Source organism: Leopardus geoffroyi, chromosome B4, assembly GCF_018350155.1.
Source record: "Leopardus geoffroyi isolate Oge1 chromosome B4, O.geoffroyi_Oge1_pat1.0, whole genome shotgun sequence".
In the NCBI taxonomy this organism is placed as follows: domain Eukaryota; kingdom Metazoa; phylum Chordata; class Mammalia; order Carnivora; family Felidae; genus Leopardus; species Leopardus geoffroyi.
Genome location: NC_059341.1, coordinates 54,496,100 through 54,503,980, shown reverse-complemented (window position 1 = coordinate 54,503,980; position 7,881 = coordinate 54,496,100). Strand labels below are relative to the sequence as shown.

Below are 7,881 nucleotides of genomic sequence, written 5' to 3'. Positions count from 1 at the left end.
TAATGTTGCAGTGAAAATAGTGTGGTGTCTTCATGTATCAAGGACTCTATAGATATTGTGGGAAGGCAGCAAAAATGTTTTGGTCTACATTTACATAGATTTTGGTCTACATTTGGCTGGGTGGATTTGGCCGGGTGTGTGTTAGTATGCATAATGATGTGTTTTCATTGACTTGGAATTCAGCCTATGTCAGACTTGGATGGGATTTGAGAGGTGTAGTACTGGAAAAATTTAGGGTAGGTAGATGAGTTAGAGGAAATGACTGTGTTTCCCCTTCATCTAATAATGAGCATGTAATTGGGGGCTGTCATGACTTCAAGTTCAAGTCTTGATTCTACCTAGTAATATTTACTTCCAGAATTAGGGTTTCTAGCCTTATTGAGAGAACATGAAGCAGGTTCTAGCCCAAGGAGTTTTTACTTTAGAATGGGAGACAAAGTCTTTTTCCAAGTAACATGCAAATAGAATATAGTTCAAAGTAAGATTGTAGGTGAGGGATGCCTTCTAATTGATCACTTTAGTGAGGTTGTTCTCAGAAGTCTCGTGGGAGATAAGTTTGGATATTTGTTTTATTTAGTATGAGCTGGGTTTGGTTACCTGAGCTTTCTTTCCAAACTTTCACTGAAGCAAAATGGCCTTTACTTCTCTTCCCCCAGGGGAGAAGTTCCACATTTATTACCCCTGCAATGGTTTTTCTCTCTTTCCCTTTTCTGCACAAACTAAAACAGAATAATAATAATAATAACTATTATAATAGTATCTATATTTCTATTAATATCTGTAGCAAATATTTAACTGACATGTCTAGTTAGGCAAACTGGATTTTCTGGTCAAGTATGGAGGAGATTGTTTTGTATATTTGGTAGGGGGCATGGGTAGAAAGCCTAAAAGAAGCTCTATTTATTGGATAATGGTCCAATCTGAAGATTTAGCTTGAACTGATGATTTCCTGGAAAACATTATACACAATGCCAAAATGGGGTACTCCCCCACCCCTTTACATGCAGGCTGACACACAGTATATTGAAGATACTCACTAGTCTTGCCAACATTGTAAATGCGGTCCCTACTACTCTAACCTTCCATCAACTAGGAAACCATCTGGGATCTTGACATGCCCTTTCCTTGACTGATTATTTCTCTCCCCCCCATATTTAAATTTATTTAAATTCAAGTTAGTTAATACACAGTGTACTCTTGATTTTAGGAGTAGAACCCAGTGATTCATCTCTTATATGACATCCAGTGCTCATCCCAAGAAGTGCCATCTTTAATGCCCATCATTCATTTAACCCACACACCCCACCAACCTACCCTCCAGCAACCCTCAGTTTCTTCTCTATATTTAATTTTTGTTAATCTTTTTTCATTTATTTGAGAGAGAGAGAGAGAGAGAGAGAGATGGAGTGTGAGTGGGGGAGGGGCAGAGAGAGAAGGAGACACAGAATCCGAAGCAGGCTTCAGGCTCTGAGCTATCACCACAGAGCCCAAAGCGGAGCCCAAACTCAAAAGATGCAAGATCGTGACCTGACCCAAAGTTGGACACTTAACCAGCTGAGTCACCCAGGCGCCCCTTGTTCTCTATATTTAAGAGTCTCTTATTATCTGCTTGCCTCTCTGTTTTTATCTTATTTTTCCTTCCCTTCCTCTATGATAATCTGTCATGTTTCTCAAATTCCACATGTGAGTGAAATCATATGATATTTGTCTTTCTCTGACTTATTTTGCTTAGCATAATATGCTCTACTTCCATCCACATTGTTGCAAATGGCAAGATTTCATTCTTTTTCATCACCAAGTAGTATTCCATTGTATGTATATGTGTGTGTGTATTCATTCATCAATTGATGGACATTGGGGCTCTTTCCATAATTTGGCTATTGTTGATAGCGCTGCTATAAACATTGGGATGCATGTGTCCCTTCGAATCAGCATTTTTGTATCCTTTAGATAAATACCTAGTAGTCAATTTCTGGATCATAGGGTAGTTCTCTTTTTAATTTTTTGAGGAACCTCCATACTGTTTTTCAGAGTTACTGCATCAGTTTGCATTCCCACTAACACTGCAAAAGGGTTCCCCTTTCTCTGCATCCTCACCAGCATCTGTTGTTTCCTGAGCTGTTAATTTTAACTGTCTGACAGGTGTGAGGTGATATCTCACTGTAACTTTGATTTGTATTTCCTGATGATGAGTGATGTTGTGCATCTTTTTATATGTCAGTTAGCCATCTGACCAGTCCTCACACCATTTACTGAAGAGACCATTTACTGAAGAGACTCTTTTTTCCACTGGATACTCTTTCCTGCTTTGTCCAGTATTCATTGGCAATATATTTGTGGGTCCATTTCTGGGTTCTCTATTCTGTTCCATTGATCGATATGTCTGTTTTTGTGCTAGTGCCATACTGTCTTGATGATTACAGCTTTGTAATATAGCTTAAGGTCCAGAATTATGATGCCTCTAGCTTTGGTTTTCTTTTTCAACATTACTTTGGCTATTGCAGCCTTCTGTGGTTCGATACAAATTTTAGGATTATTTGTTCTAGCTCTGCAAACAATGTTGGTGTTATTTTGATTGGAATTGCACTGAATGTGTAGATTGCTTTGGGTAGTCAACATTTTAACAGTATTTGTTCTCCCAATCCATTGAATGTTTTTCCATTTCTTTGTGTCTTCTTCAATTTATTTCATAAGTTTTCTATAGTTTTCAGTGTACCGATCTTTTATCTCTTAGGTTTATTCCTAGGTATCTTATGGTTTTTGGTGCAATAGTAAATGGGTTTGATTTCTTGATTTCTCTTTTAACTACTTCATTATTGGCATATAGAAATAAAACTTATTTATGTACATTCAATTTGTGTCCTGAAACTTTGCTGAATTCAGGTATCAGTTCTAAACGCAGTCTTTTGGTGGAGTCTTTTGGGTTTTCCATGCAGAGTATCATGTCATCTGCAAAGAGTAAAATTTGAGTTCTTCTTTGCCAATTCGTATGTCTTTTATTTCTTTTTGTTGTCTGATTGCTGAAAATAGGACTTCCGGTGCTATGCTGAACAACAGTGGTGAGAGTGAACATCCTTGTCGTGTTCCTGATCTTAGAGGGAAAGATCTCAGTTTTTCTCCATTGAGGGTGATATTAACTGTGAGCCTTTTATATATGGATTTTATGATGTTAGGGTATGTTCCTTCTATCCCTACTTTCTTGAGGGTTTTTTTTTTCAAGAAAGGGTGTTGTATTTTGTCAAATGTTTTTTCTGCATCTATTTAAAGGATCATATGTTTCTATTTTCCTTTAATTTTTTAAAAATATTTATTTATTTGAGAGAGAGAGAGAAGAAGAAGGAGGAGGAGGAGGAGGAGGAGGAGGAGGAGAGCTAGAGAGAAAAAGAGAAAGAGAATCTCAACCAGGCTCTGTACTGTCAATATAGAGCCTCATGCAGGGTTTGAACTAATGAACCATGAGATCATGACCTGAGCCAAAGTTAGGAGTCAGACGCTCAAATGACTGAACCACCCAGATGCCCTAGGATCATATAGTTCTTATCCTTTCTTTTATTAATGTGGTGTATCATGTTGATTGATTTGCAAATGTTGAAACAGCCCCACGGGAATTGACTACTCATTTATGATTTATAATTACCCTTCCTTGTTCACAGTTCATGTATCTTTTACTTATTTTGGTAGGTGGGGAGTTGTTCTCCAAATGCCCTTAATTATAAATTCTCAGAGAGGGGAATTCTCTATTTGTCGTCGTTGTCTTGCACTCTTTGTAACTGAGTGCTTGATGACTTGGGTATAGTCGACATAGTGTTGTTAATTTAGGGGGAAGAAAAATGTTGCTTTTGCTTGAGTACTTTTGCACAAAGAATCAGTGTGGTGCCTGATTTTCTTATTTGAAATTTGCCTTTGTTAATATTTACATTTAGTTGAAATCTGATCTTTAATGAATTGAATTCAGTCTTTCTCACTTAGAAACTTTTTTGTCATTTCTATTTGAGAGACTATCCAACTTCTTACTTATGGCCCAACCTAAAGTACGCAGAGACCATCTGTACTTATTTACAGACAGTAAAGAAAAAATGGTAGCAAATCCAGAAAATTCTTTTCCCTGGGAGCTTATAAGGGCATTTCATGGATACTTCCCTGTCCTCCTAAAACAAGCGGCATTCTATTCTACACACAATTCACTTCTTTGACTATTTTACCATGTTTTTGCAGGTTAGCCTTAAATATATTTACTGCAGTTTGACTGTTGTGTCACGTTGCCTAATTCCAAAGCATTAGGTGACTTATTTTCCAAATAAAGTAAAACAGTAGAAGTAATAAAACTCTGTGTTTTCTGATTGTGCAGTACACATCAAGTAAATGACACTGGAGCAAATCATAAATGTCTCAGCCAACTTGGGTTGTTTCCTTTGTACTTTAACTTTGTTGTGGTGAAAGAGACTTGTCATCCTGTGCAGGGGCCATGCTTATCTTTTCTGTATCATTCCAATATTAGTATATGTGCTGCTGAAGAAAGCACTGTGGTAAAACCTCACTGAGGTAAAACCTCATTTCTTGTGTCAGATCTCTGACATCTCCAAACTGGGCTGTAGAGCCTGGGGTAATTTCTTGGCTATGACCAGTTAAATCTTTATGCCTCCGGCTTCAACTGGGGAGGGAAAGGCAAGCTGAAAGTGTCATCAGGCAGAAGCTCTGCTCCTCGGCTCCACCTCACCATCTACTACTCCTACCTACTTCCCTAACTGGGTGTTCTCCCAGTTCAAAGTTCTAGGCCAGTGAGTTATATTACTAGACATTATGAGGAGGTGCAGGATGCAAGGAGACCGTACTGGAGAGATTAGATATCTCTCTGTCAGTATGGCCAGAGAAGCTCTTGGAAGGAGAGTCATGGTGAAGTATTTGGAAGAGTGTTCTAGGCAAAGAGGGACAGTCTGTGTGAGAGCTGATATTAATTCCAGCAAAACTTGCATGTATGGGAAAAGATCTGTCATGTTCAAGCAGGAGTCATAGAAAAGGTTAATAGCAGGAGTAAGTGGTAGAATAACAGTGAAAAGAAAGCCTTGGAAATACAATCTTAGAATTTTGGATTTAATAGAGAGCAGGAAACTGGGTCTCTTTGGGAGTGTGTGTGTGTGTGTGTGTGTGTGTGTGTGTGCGCGCGCGCCCGCGCACGCACTTGTATGTGCATGTGTGCATCTGTGTGTATGTTTAAGACTTGAGGAAAGTGTCATTTGCCAGAAGGTGGGTAGAGTGCATTCAGACTTCAGTTATCCGATGTAATGCAACATTCAAGAAGAATGTGATTTCGGGTTTCTCCAGCTTCAAGGGCAGCACTCTCTGATGGCTGCTAGGTGAATCTGAGTGAGAGCTGAGAGGATCTCATTGTTCAGATATACCAATTTTATGGACTAGGAGAGTGGGCCAGGGAGTATGTATGGCAGGAAGCTGACCCTGGATATGCTGTATTTGCAAATTTGAGGACACTACTAGATACAGATCTAGTGTGGACAAGATATTAAGTGTCCAAGTGAATTCATGTCAGCTGAATTGAATTGAGGGCTAGGTTGTTGATTCCTCCAAATACCTGAAACCAATATGTTTACATGGAATTTCTTAGATTTGTTTCAAATTTTTATGCCATTTTCCTGAATAAATTTAGTATTCTTAGAAGCTATTTTCTCAATCCCCTTGTTCCTGGGCATATTTGGGGTTTTTTTTCCTTTATAAACTAAAATAGAAAGGCAATTCTCTATCTTCTCTGTTGATCTTACTATATTAATAGCGTGTTCAGAATACCCATTATTGCTTGTCTCAAGTTTATATTTGTTAATAACTTTAAAAAATAATGAAGATATCCAAAAATAGACAAATATGTCTTATTGATGCCTGATATCCAGTGGCCTTTGTGCTTATTTCCATAGGTGATTAACAAATACTAACAATGCTTTAGGAACTATGAGCTCAGAGCTGGCCACAGACATGGGTCACAATTGCAAACACTGATGCCCATTTGTATATTCTAATTTGGTCAGGTCTCTGGTTGTTAACAATTAAACCAGAATGATCAATCTGACATACCTGAAGTCCTCTTCCTGAGTATCACCCTGACATTTTACTCTGGAATGTGATTAATCACATTTTGGAGAGTCTGTCAGGCTGACAATTTTTTTTTGGTACTGGGTCTTCTAGGTTAAGTAGAAAGAGGAGATTTCCATTCTCTGGTAAACATTCCTAGTCTGTTTTTGATTGGTAGCCAAGTCTGGGGGCAAATGAAAAAGTGAATTAGGAAGCTTAAAAAGACATTTTGTTAAACAATCCTTACTAAACTTACACCATATACCTTCCTACCCTCTTTTGTCCCAGTTTGGGTGGTTCTTTTTGACAGATGTTTCCAAATGGTGAGTGCTGGCAGTATCTGGGTGATGTCTGGGGTTTAGGAAGGCCAAAGCTGGAGTAATTTAGGTTGACAGGAAAATTGCAACCATTTTAGAAAATGTCTGCTACTCACCTCTGTCTTTCTTTACACAATGAGGCATCCCTGACAGGACAGGTAACTTACTCAGGCAAAAGGCTCATCCTAGGATGGGTAAGTCAGGATGTAAGGAGGTGATGGGCCCGAGGGTTGGGGGAGAATTAGGGCTCAGCTCTGACAGCTGGGTCAGAGGGTCTGGAATGAATATAAACTGTTGGAATAATGGCAAATCATTGCACAGTGAAAGGACATTTCTGAACATAGTTTGTGAGGATGATGTTTCTCTGTGTTGTTATGAGCTGCAGTTGTGGAAGGCTCTCTCAGGATTCCGAGTCGTGGGTTTTATTTCTCTTCTGTAACTTTGCTAGTTCACTTGTTTGTTCTGCCTACTTCTGGAGTTGGAGTCGTAAAATATTATTTGATTCCCAGGTGTTTTGTTCATTGGGTTGCTTCTCTGATATCTTCATACTTTGTTTGTAGCCCACTGTCCTTTGTCTTCAGTAAAAGTGGAAAGAGTGCAATGACTACACTTAACAACACGGTTGAAGGAAACAGACGTTATCAAAAGCATTACCAATCTCCAACCCTGCCATTCAGATGGTCTGCCTCTAAGATTCCTGATCAGGGTCCATGGATGAACTTGAGAAGGGTGTACAACATTATTTTTCAGGTGACCAACTTCAGAAGTGTGTGTGACTAGGGGCACCTGGGTGGCTCAGTCAGTTGAGCGCCCGACTTCAGCTCAGGTCATGATCTCATGGTTTATGAGTTTGAGCCCCGCATCAGGCTCTGTGCTGACAGCTCAGAGCCTGGAGCCTGCTTCGGATTCTGTGTCTCCCTCTCTCTCTGCCCCTCCCCCGCTCATGCTTTGTCTCTCTCTGTCTCTCAAAAATGAATAAATGTTTTAAAAATTAAAAAAAAAGAAGGATGTGTGACTCAACAAATGCTAGCAACCACTGTTGTGTCTTTGTTGGGAGGTAGGTGGCTGTGGACAGGTCCCCAGAGGAAGAAATGTACAAGCATCCTTAGTGCCCAGTAAAGAGCCTCAAGAGACAGTTGAAGGAGCTTAAGGAGAAAGAGGAATTAGGAAAAGGGAAATGGGTTCAGAAGGAACTGGAAGGAGGGGTGCCCCTTCTTCCCTTGTTCTCCACTCTCTTTCTAGCAGGTATTCCTTCTCTGTGTTCTTCATGTCCTGACAATTACAGGATTCAGTTACTCTTCAGTTTTAATCTATTGAGTGCCTGTCATTTATCACTCCCTAAACCAGGTCCTCTCACAACATCATCTCATGTAATTCCTTTGTTGAACCTGAAGTGCACAGAGTGGAGTCAACCCTCCCTCAGTCATGGACTGTTAGCACCATCGCTTCCTGTCAGGCCCTGTATCAGTGCATTTTATTTTGCCCT

The 7,881-nt window shown here is 39.5% G+C and overlaps 1 non-coding gene across 1 annotated transcript; it reads right to left on the bottom strand.

Moving 5' to 3' along the window:
• Positions 1–4,419: 4,419 nt before the first annotated feature.
• Positions 4,420–4,522, bottom strand: LOC123592293. Its single transcript, XR_006709689.1, has one exon. It is a non-coding gene; the product is annotated as a U6 spliceosomal RNA (small nuclear RNA).
• Between the last annotated feature and the right edge of the window lie 3,359 nt (positions 4,523–7,881).